General features: G+C 40.5%; 1 protein-coding gene and 1 long non-coding RNA gene across 2 annotated transcripts in view; both read left to right on the top strand.

Annotated features, from left to right (window-relative positions):
* The window catches only part of SSU72 (SSU72 homolog, RNA polymerase II CTD phosphatase), a 29,607-nt gene that overhangs the window by 7,697 nt on the left and 4,149 nt on the right, over window positions 1-17,761 (top strand). The gene's annotated exons all lie outside the window — the stretch shown is intronic.
* On the top strand, window positions 4-16,756 carry LOC142066450 (uncharacterized). Its single transcript, XR_012663710.1, has 2 exons — window positions 4-8,569; window positions 10,134-16,756. It is a non-coding gene; the product is annotated as an uncharacterized LOC142066450 (long non-coding RNA).

Genomic DNA, 17,761 nt, shown 5'->3' with positions numbered 1-17,761 from the left:
TCCCTGTGGCATGGCCTTTTTAAAAAATCCAATATGGTTCATCCCTGAAAGGTGTAATTCATTATTTGGCATTATGCATTAGGAATATATAGTTGCTTGACTGGCAATCTTAAAAGGCTTTAGGTTTATAGGAGGTTTTTTTACAATGGGCTTCTAATGCTCCCTTGTAAATTGCTATTGAGTTACAATACACACATTCAGAATGCTCTTTTGTAGTATGTTAACGTGTTTAGCTCTTGAATGAAAGCACATTTATACTATCACAGATTGTCCGTTACCTCCGCTGCACTGTGGGTCATATTTTCTCAGTGCAAAGACTGTCCTGATAATGGATATGCGAAGAGCGACCACCTCGACATTAATGTTGTATTTAGCTCAGACAAACTGACAGGTAAGGTTTACAGTATACTTTCTCTGGGAGAGAGGATACCTTTCATTAAAGAGCTCACCCTTCTCACTGAGAATGTCTTGATACATGATTTGATCTGTGCACTGAAAAAAAAAATCCTATAGCATATTATAGAATCATTTTGGTTGGAAAAGACCTTTAAGATCATCGAGTCCAACTCTAAAAGAGTGGACATAGGAGAGCCCAATAACACATTTAATCCTGGGAAGCAGAGGTGATGAAGGTTATGCACACTACTTAAAACCACGACTAATGTCAAACTGCATGATTTTAGAACATCTATATTTAAAGTTGACTTTTCATCTGTTTTTAAGAAAACTCACAAACCTATGAAGTTGGGACACTCATTCTAGATATTCTTTTTTTCAGCAAGGGATCTGATTTTTTAAATGTTAAATATGAAAGAGAAAACTTACCTTAAGTAGGGATTCAGTAAATGCTGAATTTCTACTTAAAGGACCCTTTAGAGAGAAGATCCCAGAAATGAGTCTTGGTAATTCAATAGACCAGTCTGTGCACTTCTTAGTGGTATAAGGTTTTTCTTAAAATCTTGGGTATGGCCACCTGAACACCTGAAGATCCAACAGGAATGTTAACGTGGTTTAAATGTCTTAATCACACTCAGACAGCCCTGTTTTCTTGTATTTTTTTTTAAAAAAAAAAAAAGAATAAGACTAAAGAGGTTGTCAGAGACTAGAAAACTTGGAACGTGGTAGAAACTAGTTCAAGCTGCTACCCAACTCCCCAAGGAGTCAGCAAACTCAACAACTTTATGAAAGATAGCTCTACAGTTGTTTGGTAGCGCCGACTATACCATGGCTTACTACTACTCAGCAAATTCTTTGTTGTATTTGCTGATCAGAAATAATAAATTTGAGCTCCCTGAGACTCCCAAGAGTGGCGGCTTCTTTTGCATTGGGCATTGAAAGACTTCTGTTAAGAAGGGCTGGGCTGTTTGATTAAAGCTATACAGCACAGTGAGAACTGATTAAACACTGGAATGCCTTTCTGCATGGTGTTCCACACAAATGAGATTCCTTGCAGGTTTATTGGTTTCCTAATACCTAGTTAGAGGTCCTTTTTTTTTTTTTAAAAAAAAAAATTTAAAATGTAGAGTGTAGTCTTTATGAATCACATGTGTGTGGGTTTTCTGTATCCCTCTGCATATAGAGAAAAGGAAAATCTCACAAACCCATCTTACTGAGGTATGCCATATCTTGATTAAAAAAGAATTGCTTCAAAAGAAAATTATTTGAATTGAGAAATAATTTTAACAAGTCAGTAATGGCTTGTGATTTCCTTGTTGTGTTCTTCATTGGTGCTGTACTGAATATGGCACTGCTTTAAGATAAAACCAAGAGAAAGCCTACCTAGTCCCCCCATTCAGCACACTTTGCAGTTACCATTTTGGTTCTGCTCCGTGCTGGTTGCTGCGTTCCCCAAACGTATTTTCAATGTTACAGTAAAACCTTTTCTCAAGATAAAAGAAAGCAAGTTTAAACAGTAGCGGTTGCAGGGGAAACAGGGCAAAAACAATTGCCTCTACATCTTTGCATTTTTTTATTTTTTCAGACATAAGAAATTACGATTTTCAGAATGAAGACTGTTGGTGCAGGAAGTAACCCCGTTTCCAGAAATGGGTTTTGAGGGTAAAGACTTTCACAGTAGCCAAAGCCAGATCTACTCTTGTTAGAGTTGTGGAGTAGTGTTTTATGAACCAGGGTTGTGTGGGCTCTCAGGTTTTTTGGGTGAGCATTACTTCATAGAGGCGATGGGCGTGCAAACATTACCTGCTGAAGGGTGGGAGGGCTTGCTTTTCTGATGGGCTTTGAATGTAATTGGTATGGGAAAACAAAAGGTGTGGTTCTTCATATGATTTAGCTGCTTGTTCTGTTCCCCAGCCTTGCTTTCATCAGCTAAGCGGAGATGACTCTCATCTGTAGCCTTTCCATGTGGTTTGAAATAGCATCACTTGGTGACAACTGTCTGCTTGTTCCCATGTTCCAGTGATGGGACACATGAAGTCTGAGCACTCAGCGTTCAGGACTGCCTCACCTAGGGGTGATATGCTTCCCCCAGTTCTGTATGCCAGCAGGGGTCCAAACCATTATGATGGACACTAGATACTCAGTGAAACTGTGGCTGTGAGGGACTTGGAACGTTCTCTGTTGGCCAGCCAAGTAAATGACTCCTGTTTCAGAAAGCAGTGGTCTCAAACAGAAATGTGCTTCTGCAGTGCTCGACATCAGAGCAAGGTTAATGTGTTAAGAGTGAAAAGACCCATTGAAACTCTCTTGCTCACTTGTGGAAAGGAGGGTGAACTATCAAAAACCCACTCTGCAGAGACTAAAAGCATCTTCATTGCAGTTAATTAGTGAAATACAGAGCACAGGCTCACGTACCTTGAAGGCATACGTTGAATTTCAGAAGCACAGGAATAAGGGATTAGTTGAGCCAGGCGTACAGATTCAGTTGAGTAGGTGGTTGCAGTATAGCTGAAGTGGAAATACTTCAAAGCATTTTAAGATTTGGTAGCTAAACTCTGTAGTTAAAATGAGTATCTACATCTACCATTGCATTTTTAGACTATTGCATTTAAATTCCCTGAGTCCTGATAGAGGACTGCGACAAAACCACTTAAGGCTGTTACGAATGTGGCTGTTGGTTGCTTTTTAAAATATTCCTCTATTATTTCTAAAAGAACAGTAGAGGGTTTTACTATTAATTTGTAGGAGGCATGACCGGTGCCTGCAGTACCCCTGTGGGGCTGTGTGTGCATGGTATAGGCACACTACCTTACTGTGTCTGCATGTGTAGCCAGGCCTCTCAAAGACAGGCTGCTATGATTACTTGCCCCTTGTAGCTGTGTGACGCGGTTAAAGGACTTAGTTCTAAGTATATGATGGTGACTTTAAAGATGAAACAAAAATGGAAGAAAACTGGTGAGCCCAGCCTTCAGATGAATACAAAAACTAGTTAAGGATGAAACTTTCTAAATGCCAATTTAATTCTGCAACAGCAAGTGCTTTTAATGCCCAGGGATAGGAACCGTTCGAATGGAAATTTGACCAAAATTCTGTAGCAGTAGCTCCTGGGTTCTTAATCAATATTAACTAACTCCATGATTGATTGCTTCTTTCCCTTTCTCAGCACTGATGTATCTGTGACCCTCAGATGGGAGATACCAAATGATTTCTATAGATAGTTTTTTTCGCTAGGATTTCTAGGCAGCCTACCTTTACTCCACAAGCTTGGCCTACTGCTCTGTTGCCTACTTTTTTTTTTTTACCTCTTTTAATTTGACCTGCTCCCTGCCTGTAGGTAGGATTCCAGCTTTAGCTCTGTAGTTACATGATGATATAAAATTGGGGGGTGGGGACAGAAGGCTTCCTCAAGAAGTTACTAAAGGTGTGCTTTGGGTAGAAAGGAAAATGCTTTAGAAATGAACAAGAAAAACTGGCTTGGTTCATCTTGCTCAGACATAAGGATTCTTCTCTGTCAAATGAAAAAAAAATAGTAGTGATAGTCTAGGTGATTGGGATCTAGGTTTTTTTTTTCTCTGTGAACTCCATGTTTATGCTGGATGGCCATACTGTATTTTTTGTGCTGTTGCTGATGTGTGGTGGTTGGTTGGGGTTTTTTTAATAGTACCTTTCACATTCAGAACAAGTGGAAACAGTTTCTTTGGCCAGATACAGACCACTTTGCCAGTAAATATTCATAGCGTTATGGTCTCCCCCTAGCTGATGCTTATCCCTGGTTTATCTCCCAATCTTCCATCTGCCTAAGATGATGTGCTCTATTAACTGGTAACATGCATTGTGGTAGAACATCAGTAGAGGAAAATGTGGTGGCTTTGGAGCAAGCGTAGGCTTGAAGGACTATGTATAGCAATAGTTCCAGAATTGAAGGGGAAAAAACATCTGAAGCAGGTTCTGACATGCCCAAGGCCTTCACAGGGTCTAGAGGAATAAAACTGAAATCTTTATTTCTCTACAAAAGATGAGGAAGACCAACAGAATATGTTGTTTAACTAAATTGGTTTCACTGCAGAACTGTGTAGGGAAAAGATTCTGTGCCTTTCCCAAAACTTTTCAGTCCCACTTGAGACACCCTCTCCTGTGCCCATGAAGAGGAATAAACACAAAGAGGATTGGGTCTAGCTGAGAAGAAGGGGCATCCAGAAGCAGTGATGCTATATTGAGGATTAATTTTTCTCTCTGTAGGGTGGTAAGGAAGGAGGATTCTTTAGTGCCGAAATCTTGGACATCATTGCCGTTAGGCTTTTCTTGCAGAAAAACTTCATTTCCTGTCTTGGAGTCAGGCTTAGCTTCATGGGACAGTACAATTTGAGTATTAATAGTCATCTCTTCCAGAATGTTTCTTCTGCTCTCCTTTAACACTAATACTGAAAGAAAGGAATCAGTTTTTTGGGCAGTGTCTCTCAACTGTAGTAGGAAGTTACTTGGCATCAGCCACAAAATTGATGAACTGACTGCTGAAATACTGCGTATCTGTTGCCATGTGAGTGGGTTGCTGGGTTCTGCTCATGGCAAGAAATATAATTGCTTGTTTGACCATGGTCAGACTATCTGACAGGTCAATAGGAAGTCATTCCCTATTCAGTCTGAAGGGTGGAGTCAGTAAGAGATTGATAATTTTAAATCAGGGACTAAAACTGAAAAGGAATTGACATAACGCACCTCCTAATGAAGTAAAATTCTGTAAGTATGCAGCTAGTCCAGGATTACATCTACCACCTTTTCCCAGTTAGGTGTGGCATATGTTGTGCGGATAGTGGTGTCTGTTACAGCCTTGGTCTTAGTCATGTAGAATTACGGGGTTCATGTAGTCAGGTTCTTGCGACTTCTTGCTCTTGAAAATTGATTGGTTTGCTCTAATGCATCTTCTTAACATTGGAGTAAACTGATGCGGAGAAGCCAGTTAGTTTATTCCGTTTTCTTAGCCAGGGAAGTATGGGAACAGATGTAAGGATTTCAGTTGCTGATATAGTTCATCTAGAACATAAATCAGACTTTTTTCTGCACTTAGATCTCTTAAATTGTTTGCCTATGTAAGACCTTCCTTCCATTGGGCTTAGACTTTCATTTTCTTGAGAGGGGTGTAGTACGGAATAATATCTTGGGTCTTGCTGCTTAGTTGTGTTTTCTCGTTTTCAAAAAGTAGCACGTGATACTGATGCCCAGGTGATTCGTTGCCTGAGCTGATGACCATGTGGGCATTGACCGGGAAAAGCTGTTGAAAGAAAAGGTGGCAGTGACAGGACTATCTTGCTCTAAACCACTTCCACAGTTTCTTTTGAATATCATTTCGTTGCAGAAACTTCTGCCACCTGTAAGAAAGCTCTAGGATCCATAATACCCGAGTAGTAATTCCTGACATTTCTGGATCAATGAACTGCCCTAATACATGGAGCATTCTTATTGGACTGCATTACTGGAGGCTGTATAAAGCGACCTTGAGTTGCTTCACGGGGAAGGTTCCCACTGCATGGGTGCACAGGAGGACTAGTGAGATCTGCAGAGCATCCGCACCCTGCTTGTTGGGGCCATATAGCTCAATCTTGAGGAGTAACTTAATTAAATTCCACTTCAGGTAAGCTCTTCGTGCATGTATTTATCTCACACTTTCATTTGGTTTTCTTCATGGGTTTTGAACCGATGAACAGTTGTCACCTTCTGCTCTGAGCTGTCATTCCAGTGGTCAGTGGAGAGTTTCTGTATCTCTAAACAGCTTTGGAGTGTTTTATTATAGGTGTGTTTGGTTTCAATTTTTTATTTTTTCTTTTTGGTTCTTTTTTTGAAGTCTGAGCTTACAAAATCTAAAAGCAGTTGAAATCATGGCTTGCTGTGTGTCGGTAGCAAAACTTCTTTTTAATGCAGTGCAGCACAAACCTCATTTTCTTACTTAACATGTCTTTCAAAGTACTTTAATACTCCTGGAAATAGAGGGAAGGGGTGAGGATGGAAGCCGGTGTTCAAACTGGATTTGAACAATCTTCTAAAAGGCACTTTTCTGCGAATCTCTGTGCTTCCAGCCATAAACTGAATTCCAACCCCTTTTTCTCTGTGAAGGGTCATAAGTCCAAAACACTTCACAAAATCTCAGGCCTTTCAAAGGCAGCAAATTATTAAAAGTATAGAAAACCTATATAACTTAAATATTTCCTTTTTATTTGATCTTCTGGGACATGGTAGAAACTACAGACTGCAGTCTAATATTAAATCTTTTTCAGCATATAAAACATCCTCTGCCATCCTGTCTGTCTTCTAGGTAGTCTTTTGAAGGTTTATTTCTTTAACCAAGGTGAGTCCTGAACAGACGCTCTGAAGAATTCTGACTAGAGGATCCTGTCTGAGGCTGAAACTATCGTAAAATCCATCTAGAAATTGAGTGATTTCATTGACTGCGTTTCAGCCATAACGTTTGAACTCTATGAATGACCACATATGTTTGAATCTTTAAGAGTCTTTAAAAGGGCATTCTTGGAAGTAAAGGTGACACTTGAATCCGAGACTTCACATATTTGGATGATAAAAATAAGGCTACTTGAATGTCTAGCCAAAATACATCCCTGCCATCTGCTGGCTTCCTGAATGCACCATGCACAATTAGCATTGCTTAAATGTGTTTTGCTGCGTAAGCATCTCATAATGCGTTGGCTCTGTGGCTTGTGATGCAACACAGGAGGCTTTCATAAGTAGCGTTAGCAGTAAATGCAGCAAGACATTCATGTTTGCTCTTTGCATAGCTAACTTCTTAGCATGGGCTTTCTCTGTTTATAGATTATCTTTGTAACGGACTTTATACAAGGGTAAGTAAAAAAATTTTGCTGATTCTGCTCTTGGGCATTGGCTTAAATCCCACTCAGTCCTGTTGTAATCTGTAGTTGATAAAACTTAAAAGCAGTCTGCAGCCTAAAAGTGAGCATAGCTATGTTTGGTCCTAGTTTTGTAATTTCATCCTGGACTTGAATGAGGGGTGAGAAGTGATGGTGGACTGCTGTTTCTTGCCTGGAAGAGGTCACCTCAGATTAACACAAAACTTCGTCCGTGTCAGCGTAAGGGATGCTTTATTCTTTTTTTTTTTTTTCCTTATATTGATTCCAGAACAATTTCCATCTTCAGGGTAGTGACTGTAATTTCATCAACTAGCATTAGTTGCAAGGCAGTAAAATCGCTGTGCCTGACTTCTGGGAAGTTTATGCCATTTTTCTTGCAGACAGGTAGTGAAAACATTTAACAGGTGGACTGAAGGCATATTTCTACGCAAAGATTGCAAATACACATTTCCCCCTCTTGTTCTTTGCTCTTATATTGGTAACCAAAGATAGAGAATTTTTTGCCAAAGCGTCAATCTTGCAGGATTTTCTGCTTAAACTTGGTGCATGGAGTATTAGAGTCAGGTCTGCCACCTTTTAAAGTGGTAGCGCTTTTAGGTATCCTGTTTATTTCTATTCAGGTGAAGTTAGCATTCTCTTGCTACCAGCATTGCTTCTTACTAAAGCTCCAAGTTAAGCAGCTCTGTCTAATTGAATCTTGTGGAACCATAGCTTCTACCTTGGCTAAAGCATCTAGAAACTTGCAGCAAGACCAACAGCCCAAGTTATAGAAGAGAGTTTAGAAAAATGCTACCATGAAGGAAGAAATTTGATTTAATTTACTAGGAAGAAGTAAATCTTCATGGTTTTAGCAATTACTTTTCATGCTTTTGACTCTTGAGTGAGCCAGTTACGTTCATGTAAGACAAGCCTTTTAACGCTTTTGGGTATGGAAGAGCAAGTGAAAGTTTGATGTGTCATGATTTTTCTTTAATGACTGATCTTAAAAATTTCTCAATACTGCCAAAGGCTACAAATTGCAGAAATTGAGTGAACTGTGCCAAACTTTTCTGATAATCTCCATCTGAGATGGATTATACGTCACCCACTTCGGTGAAGTGGTTTGAAAACTCACTTCTGTGTAGCTTACCCCGTGTCCATCTAGTGCAGCATACAGCGTCTTTCAGCTACTTCTAGGCAAGCGTTTTGAAAACTTCTAACCGATAGGACTGAAAGATTGTTTGGAAACTTTGGATGCATTTGGGAACGTGATCAATAACGCACATCTTGATAGAAGGAAGATCAGAGAAATGTCGAAGGTAAGAGAAATCTGAGTAACGTGGCCAGTGATACCATTTTCTACTGGTCATACTCCTGGTGCTCTTAGAGTTCACGCAGGAGTGTGTGCAGGCATGGGCTTCAGGCATCGGCAGAATTATTTGGATCGCAGTGTTTTGTGAAGGATAGTGTGTATCCTTCTGTGTATTTCAAATATGATTGTTCTGGCGCTTGGGGATCCAGGTGCCAGATCTATTCAACTAGAGTAAATATAGCAAGGTTTCAGCAACGAACCAACATATAAAGAAGAATTTAACAGTGCAAATCGGAAGTCTAGCATGCGAGTGGCAGGAGACGTGTGCCAGTTTCTTACTTCCTATCTCAGTAGAAACAATTTGGCTGACCAACTGTATTTATAAAATCCCACTCAATATAGAGAAGAATTGCTGGCATGGAATTCCTGTTGGAAGACCTTGTTCATGTATGCTGCTACATGCAAGAAGTGTCTGACGGGCTTCTTATCCCAGATCAGTCAGCCCTGAGAAATTAATATACATGAGAGTTCTTCTCCAGAAGATTCTGCAATAAAATTCTGAAAGTCAGCAAAAGAGGGCATCTAATATAAATAGAAATATGCATTTAGGTGCTTACCTTTCCCGAATGTGGTACTGCTACTTTATGGGATACTTAGTTTTGGCTGATTTGCTATAACATAGTGAAAGTAGTGTTAAAATCAGGAGTATTAATTCACTGAAATCTCTGTTTTGAGGATGCGTGAAAGAAATTCAGACTGTCTTGCTGCCATATACCTCTCATTGGCATAGCATAGGTACCATTTCAGGAAAAAACCCGAGGTGACCCTGGAGACATTCCCACCCCACCTGGATGCGGCCCTGTGCCCCTGCTCTGGGGGTGCCTGCTCACGCAGGGGGTGGGACGGGGTGATCTCCAGAGGGCCCTTCCAACCCCCACCAGGCTGTGATTAAAGTACTGTATTTTCAGGGCATAGTAAGTTGGGGTGGGGGTAAGGGGGAGAAGGAGTTCTAGCTTTGTTGCTGCCCAGTGGCAGTCTTGGAAGTCTTCAGTATCTTTAGAATTTAATGCAAGAACAGAGACATACTAAGGATGAGTGTGAGAAGGGCTTATTGTGAGAAGTGTTTACCCAAGGCACACAAGCTGTGTGTATGTGAGGTTTACAAAATCAGTTGTTAATCAGACTGTGGATTAGTCACATTCCTTTGTTCCTCAGTACCCTGTTTGTAGTGTTGCACTAAGGAATATTTGCTGCAAACATCATCCAGCGTGTGTCTTGCTCCGCATGCTGCTGTCTAGAAGTGGTCCTGCTGTCTTAATGAACGTGTTCTCAGGTTTCCCAAATGTGTTAAATGAAATGGCTTAATTGATTTAAGTTTTGTAATACTTGTGTTTTGCTTTATCTGAGTTACCCTATGCAGCTGTAACTCTAGTTGAAAATTACCTCTGATTTCTGCAGTACAAAGCAGTGACAACAACGGAAACCAATTTGAAAATAGTTGTTGCAGGCCCTGTTTCTCTGAGACATTAAATGGAATGATCAATATTTTTCTCACCGACCTCTCTCCTCAGAGCTACCTCAGAGCACTTCCTCCACCCGATCCTACGACGTTTGCTGCTCATCTGAACTCTGGCACTTGTTTCTAAACCTGAGAAGAGCATCCAAAAGTAATGTGTGATACTTAAGAATCCTGTTATTCCCTCTTGCTTGCCTACTGGTCCTGATGATGATTTCTGTATTCCTTTTCTACATGACCATGTCACATACTGGTCTTTGAGCTAGTTTGAGACTTGGAGCTAGTCTGAGCAATCTTGCCAACTGACCGAGACACTGTATATTCCAGCAACCCAAATCAAACTCCTCTTGAAGGACACACCTGGATGAAGTGCATAGTCAGCTGTTTGATGGCAGAGTCAAACGTGCCATATCTTTGAAGTCATCTTGTTGTGTTCTGTCTCGGGTATCCTTGTCTTTCTGGTATGTCTGTGATGTCCCTTCTCCGGCTCTTTGGCAGTAGAATTTGCCATTGCTCCCTTTCTTTTCCCCTTTGACAGCCTCTATGTGTCCCGTTTCATCCTCAAACATATTTTCAGCACCGACAAGTCATTGTCTGTCACTTAAGCTCCAGGCTTCTTTCAGTGATGTGTGGGTATGTAGCCCTCAGCTTTAGGGCTCAACCAGACTTGAGGAAATGAGCGTGGCTAGCATGTTGTTATTTGGACCAGCAACTGTGAGCGTGCTCAGTTGGATTTTGTCTTTGCAGCCTGTAGCTTAGAAACGCTATGTAGTTGTCCTTAGAAATGAAAACAAGCGACACCTCCATTCTTTGCAAGTCGTTAATGCAGGCAGATATGTTATCAGAAATGTTATTTAACCCAAATTAGTATTTTTGTGATATTTTGGGGTGTCATATTCTCAGTGTTAAGACGAACTTACACAGCGCCACAAAAGACTTGTGAACAGACTCTGGCTTGTACTAAAACCACACAGTTCAGTTCCAAATGAAAGGCAGTTTGCACTCTGGATGTGGAATGTAGGCAGTTCTTGCAGTCATAATCACAGTTCCTTGGAAAGTAGAATTTGTAGTGCTGGTGCCCATTTTTAGTCTTTTATTCCCTTTAAAGGGAAATGAATCTGACAGTGGAGGAAGGTTGGGCAGTCTCACACACACACACACACACCCCCCCACTTCCCCTAAGGAAATGTCTAGTGCCTAGGCCTTTTGCCCAGCAGGGTTTAACACAACATATCTTATGTTTATAATACAGATACTAATAAATAAATTAAGATGATATGGAAAAGAGACCTGGAAATGCCATTCATACTACTGAGAGGCGTATTCTGCTCTGCTGCTGACTTTTTTCACAAAGAAGAATTGCAGTATTTGAGTATGATAACAGCTGCACCAACATGAATAATCAGCACGTCAAATTTCTTTGAAGATGTAAAGCTTTGGGTGGCAGCCATTACTTTAAAGATTTTTTTTTTTCCTAAAAAGCATGTATACGTTTTAGCAGATGTAGTTTGCCCAGTTATGTTTAATAAATTGGCCTTTAGTTAGATGGCTCTGTAATTAGTTTATATACCCCAAAACTTTCAGCTCAAATCACTTGTGGGTTTTGTTTTCAGTTTCACCTGGGAGTTAAAACTCATTGAATACTTCAATCAGTAAGAGATCACTTTTCTTTTATCATACAGGATTTTAACTTCAATAGGTCAATATATTGGTATATAAATTGTATAAGGCAACACTTATCTAAGTTTAGTCATCTGCAGACTAGTCATCCTGTGATTGGATGCCCTTATACCAAGAGGAGAGAAATGGATATTTTAGATGCTTTTTTTTTCATGGAGAATTAAAACAGAGCAGCCAGGCTACAGATAGGCCAGATTCCTTTTCACCGACTGTCAAGGAAGACTTTCTATCTTGATGACCTTAGATGTAGATGTTTACATACAGCCTTCTAAACCTGCGTGGTTGAATCCATCTAGATTTCTTCTTAAGGTATGAAAAATACTTCTGAAAGTAAATTCTCAATGGACAACAACTGCCCCCACTAAAATGCAGCTCTGCAGGCCTTTTGGTAAGCACAGCGTTAAGACATGAAAACCAAGAAGCCTTTGTCTTAAAATGGAGCTTCATGTGCTGAAACATGTTAGTGTAAAGGAGGAGGTATGAAATGTAGCTTTGTTACTTGCATTTCTTACATGGTGCTTCGTATCCAGGTGATGTTTTACAAGGTCTGAAATACACATCCCTTTATAAACATGCAGCTCAGGCCTAAGATGGTGGTCATTTCTGCCTGTCCATTCCTGAATATCAGGCTCTGAGGTTGAACTGCTGAAATCTCCCTGCTGAATGAATAGAGCATTTGGGTTGCAGTTGGACACTGAGCTCTGCAGAACAACTTAGTGGGAAACAACTCGCCTGGCTGCGTCCAACTCTGATTTTAGTCCATCCCATTTTCCTGAATTTCTCATTCAGAGTTGTGCAGTGGTCTTGCATCTCAATATTGAGATGGTAGGTGGAGGCCCCATCGTCCTAGTTACTGGAAAAAACCATTCACTAGATTTATTCCTAATGAAGTTAATTAGGTATTCTTGAATTCCTCCTGCTCTGGGAAAAGAAGCAGTGATCTTGTACTTTGGCAGATTTGATGTGTCTGCTGTTGTGCAGTCTACCTCTTTCAACCTTTAACTGTCTGATCTTGGGATTTATCAAAGCCTCCTGGGTTTTTTTGTTTGGTTTTGTTTTGTTTTTTTTTTCTAATATGTTGCTTTTTGTCAGCCTCAAGTTCTCTAAGCATAATCCATAATAATTTCTGTGCAGACTAGTTGCTTTCTGTACCCTGTATCTTGCCATATGCTTTGTGCTCTAACAAGAGTATCTGTTTTTATTTAATACAAATAAAACTTGGTTTTCTTACCTAATTTTCTATTAGCTTGTTTAGTGATAAAAATGCTCAAGTTGCAGCCAGAAGTTTATTGTAATCTTGTCTTTTGTTTCTGGGATTTCTTTCTTCTTGCTATCCTCTTGCACTTCTACTCAAGAAGTGCATTCAACATAAAACCTTGATGTCTGGAAGTGATCGAAGGTCTGAGGCTGGGTTAGGTGTGACACATAGATAGCGCTTCATATTGGAGGGGAGCAGAATTCCTGTTAATGGAAAGTAAAATCTGATGTGTTTGGCTGTTACTTTAATGCAGATTATTAAGTAGCCTTTCAGGTGCTGGGAGTAGACTTTAACATTGATGTATGGGGGGAATTAGTCTCAATGCGTAGTTATTTAGGGAATACGCCCTATTTTATCCAGGAGCTAGTTAAAAAAAAAAAAAGGTACTGTTGAACCCTGCAGAGAAACTCCATGTCCCCTTCCTGCTAGATTCTGCTGGGTAGTGTGAAGGGGATGACTAGACTCCCTTTAATTCTTCACAGGGAGATCTACAAGTTGTTCCCATCTTTAGTTTCCTGAGAAGTTGGCCTCTGAAATAGAACTTGGAGTATCTCCTGTTCTTGAACATGGCTGAGCAGAGGAGAGGGTGTGTTGTTCACAGCCACAGACGGGGAGGTAGCGCTAACATTGGAGGTACTAAAGAAGTTCATTACGCCATGAGCGGTTTGTATATAACTGAGCATATTCAATACAGCTTCAACAGTTACAAAAATACAGACCAGACCCTGGAAAACCTAATTAGGAGGGAGCGTAAATATGCAAGAGTGCGTACTTGAGTGGGTTTTGTGTGTGTTTGTTTTTCTCCCCCAATTAATTTTCCTGCTACCTGAGTGGAATAACGTGTGGTGTCCACAGGAGAGATTTTTGTTGTCATCATTGTTCTAAGCCTGCCTATCACTTCTTATTAACGTGTTTTACCCAGCTGACCCCTGACAGATAATAATCCTACCACATTAAGGGGCTGACTGATGTTGAAAAAGCTACATGCTTCCCCCCCGCCCCCGGTATTTTTTTCTTAATTAATTTCCAAGAATAGTTCTCATGAAATTATCGCCAGAGATCTTTCACGTTTGTAAGGATCCACTTTCCTAACAGAACGAGCAATATACATTTTATTGCATTTCATAGTCTGGTAACCACCAAATCTTTGCCGCTCCATTCAACTACACAAGAAACACTGTCAGTAAAATGGGAAGTTGGACATCCGTGAAAGCAACGCAATTGTTAGGGTTATCTTTCTCGTGGGAGTGGTGTGTATGGACGCTGAAAAATAATAGCCTGGGGTAGGGAAAATTTTTCCTTTTTTTTAAATTTTAGCCACATTGTAGGTTTTATGTCATGCAGGGCAGGTTGGGGGAGGTGAGAGCGAGGAATTACTCATAGTGTGAAGACACTTGTGAGAATATATTGAACAAGAAAGCACTTCTGCTTCTCAGGATTATCTGCATTAATCTATGGATGTTCTCCCATGTGCCAGTTTCACTTCAGCAAAAGCTCCTGTTCACGTTTTTTACCAAGACTTACTCATACTTTGCTAAGTGGACCTATTAAATGCTTACTTCAGTGCAGTGGAAGATGGGTAAAACAAGCAAATAGACTTTCAGTTTTGTATAACTTCTGAACGTTACTAGTGGCTGGGGAGAATACCTTGCATCAAGTACCTTTAATTGAATTGCTTTTAGTAGAGGCTTTGGGAGAGGACTTGGCAAACTCAAATATTTTGGTATTTTAGAACTTTTAAACTGCCTGGGAGAAGGGGAAGGACGTTTAGAGAGGATATTTTCTTTGTTATTTTTGCACTGAATGACTTCCTATGTCCATCCTTTTGTCACGTAATATTGGCCGGAGGATTTGAAGTTTGAAGCTCCCAGTTCAAAGCAAACACTCACATGAAAGGACATCTGCAAAAGCAAACACTGAGTGTGAGAGAGAAGAGAGAATGACCAGTATTACTTGCTGAGGTTCAGGCAGTAGGTGGAATTTGCTTGTTCTTGCTGTGTCAATGATCTAGATTTCCAAACAAAACCAGACCGATCGCTGTGTGGTCTGTTAAGTACAGCCGCTGCCGGCTATGCTGTGCTGCAGGACGGGGAGGAGGCTGTACTGTCGTGGCTGTATGCGTCTGCCAGTGCTCATAGCTACAAGTATGCTCTGGGTCCTGTCAGCAAACACATACCGATGAGCTGATCAGAGGGGTGAGGGCTGGTTGGCCACGTGTGTTGGGCAGAGACCTATCCCGGGGGTGATAAAAGGCATTTCTCATGTCTGGGACAGGAATTTTAAATTTGGGTAGCAGGAGCTATAAAAGCTTTAGGAGTTTAATCTAAACACAGAACTCTTATTATTATTTTTTTAAATACATATATATCTTTATCAATACATTATTATGCGATATCCCTATGTAAATGGAGAGAATGCAGAGTCAGTAACCGTAGCAGTAGCTGGATCTAGGTGTCTGCATAGAAATGAGCAACAATGCTGTGTCTGTTAGAACTCAACTTGTATTGCAACATCTCCTTTTTTTAATCAAGTCTTTCCGAGTTGTCATGCACAAATTTCATTATATTGTGGATCTGTTTAGCATAGTTATTCCAATAAAGGTGATATCTGAATTGGACTCACTGTAAAAATGTGATGGTTTTACTATGTCAATAGTTTGCAGTGGGTGAAGGCCTCTTAGATAAATGTATGCATGTTTTGTTGGCTTTCTGAGCGTGGTAGTGTTAAGGCTGCAATGGCCACACAACGTAACGGCACGGAAAGCCAGGTGAAGATTTTTGTGAGTACCTTCTGAAGAAGTGACCGCTGAAAAGAGCGAGCGGAGATGCATTGGGTAGGGAGCATGGAGTTGAAATATGTTGGAAGGAAAGCAAAGTCTGACTTAAATGACTCAACAACTGGCAGTATAGTGGAAGCCATTAATAAGTTGTAATATCTTTGCATTTGCCTGAGCTCACGAAGAGAAGGAAGGTGTTATGATTATGCACTGAAAACAATCGTGCAGATCACATCTCCCTGCTTGCTGAAAGGATGCTATGCTGGTTTTTTCCAGGTGAAAAAGATTTCAGACAACCAAATATGAAAGTGTCATGAATCTTAACTGCTTATTTCAATCGCCTTTTATAGGCAGATGGACCCTTGGAAAAAAAATAGCTGTAAGTTGGCAGGAGGAAGCTTGACTGTGTGGGTTTTTTGAATATGCGTAATTCTGTCTCCAGGCTCAGTCAGGAAAGCTAGGGGACAGCTGCCAGCAACGTTTTATCCTAGAAAGGGGAGGAAAAAAAAAAAGAACCCAAAAAGGTGTGTGGGACGCTGTGAATTTTTTTTCCTTGAACTATATGATGTAGAAATGAGGACTGTAGAGCCCAGAAAGGGCTCGCCTTCAAACTGGACAAAGCAGCCAGATATTTGCAAGTGTGTTGAAAATGGCTGTTTCAGTCACTTTCATGCTTTGCAAATAACCAGAGGTCTGAAATGGCTACGCTGAAGTGGATTTTTTCCAAGCATGACAGACCCAAGGAGCGTTCCCAGGGGTGCTGTGAGGAAGCAGTGGGTGCTGCTGTACGAGAACTGCTTGTGAGATAGCTTTGGGCTATAAGGGACAACTCTTCAATTATATAGGGAGAAATCTTCTGAGGAAGAAGAGTGGTAAAATGCTTGAGGGTGACCTGAAGAAAAGAAATGCAGTAGAAATCAGTTGGCTGAGAGAGAAAAGACAACATATATTTGTGATTTATTTTTTTTTTAAAATATCATTCAGGTTGTGATTCAAAATTGTAATTTTATTTAGTCAAGCAGTTAAAGTGAGGTGATGCGGACACAAGAGAACTGAACATGCTTTCCATAGGAAGTAGACTCTTACAGGTAGAAAGATGGGTTTAATTTTTAATATAGCTTAAACACTTGAAAGACTGAAAAGCTTTGGAGGCCATTTGCTTGAAAACTGTTCAAGCTGACTTTGAAGCGTGTAGACTGGCAGGCGTAGGTCTGGCTACCGAGGGCAGTAGGAACTCGATAACAGGGCAGCTGCAGAAGGGTAGGCAGAAAGTTGCTGGTCTCTTCTTACAAAAGACTAGGACTGTTCTCTGAAAAGAATTAAGATACCTGCTAGGTATGTACGTGACCCCTTCAACAAGGAAATAAGCCAAGACAACCTCTTACATACTTGCTACTAACAGTGGAAATTTTCGTGCTCAGAATCCTTCCGTTATCTCAAATTATAGACTCTTATCCTTACTGCTATTTTAATTTCAAAATATATACTTGGGTGGCTAAAAATACCGCCGCTAAAAAGCAAGGAAGAGATGCATCAGTTTCCAGCCTTTCTTAATTCAAACCTTTCCTGGTATTCCGAATTTACCCATAAAACTTTGCCTTCGGAGGGAGTTTGGTTTTAGTCAAGTGAGCAAATTTATATGACAGCCAGCCCTGGTGTGCTCCTGATGAAACTGCATGTCCCAGAAGGCTGAGAAGACAGTGGGATGAGTGAGTCCTGCCTGAAAGGGGGATACAGGATGTAAATTTGAGCCTCAAGGTTACAGCACCAGCATAAATATAGCTACCAAGCGGCAGAACAGATTCCTTTCACACAGTGCCTGAAGTTCTGACAGGCTTAAAGTCAGTGTTTTTCTTCATTCCCACTGACATGTCTTGGATATTTTTAAAGGATGATGCTTCTGTTATTTATTTAATTTTCTTTGGAAGTTCAGTTGTGTAAACGTGAGGCCTGCGCAGGACTTCATCCA

Source organism: Phalacrocorax aristotelis, chromosome 19 (assembly GCF_949628215.1).
Source record: "Phalacrocorax aristotelis chromosome 19, bGulAri2.1, whole genome shotgun sequence".
In the NCBI taxonomy this organism is placed as follows: Eukaryota; Metazoa; Chordata; class Aves; order Suliformes; family Phalacrocoracidae; genus Phalacrocorax; species Phalacrocorax aristotelis.
The sequence above is the reverse complement of the archived record's forward strand: the minus strand, read 5'-3'. Positions and strand labels throughout refer to the sequence as shown.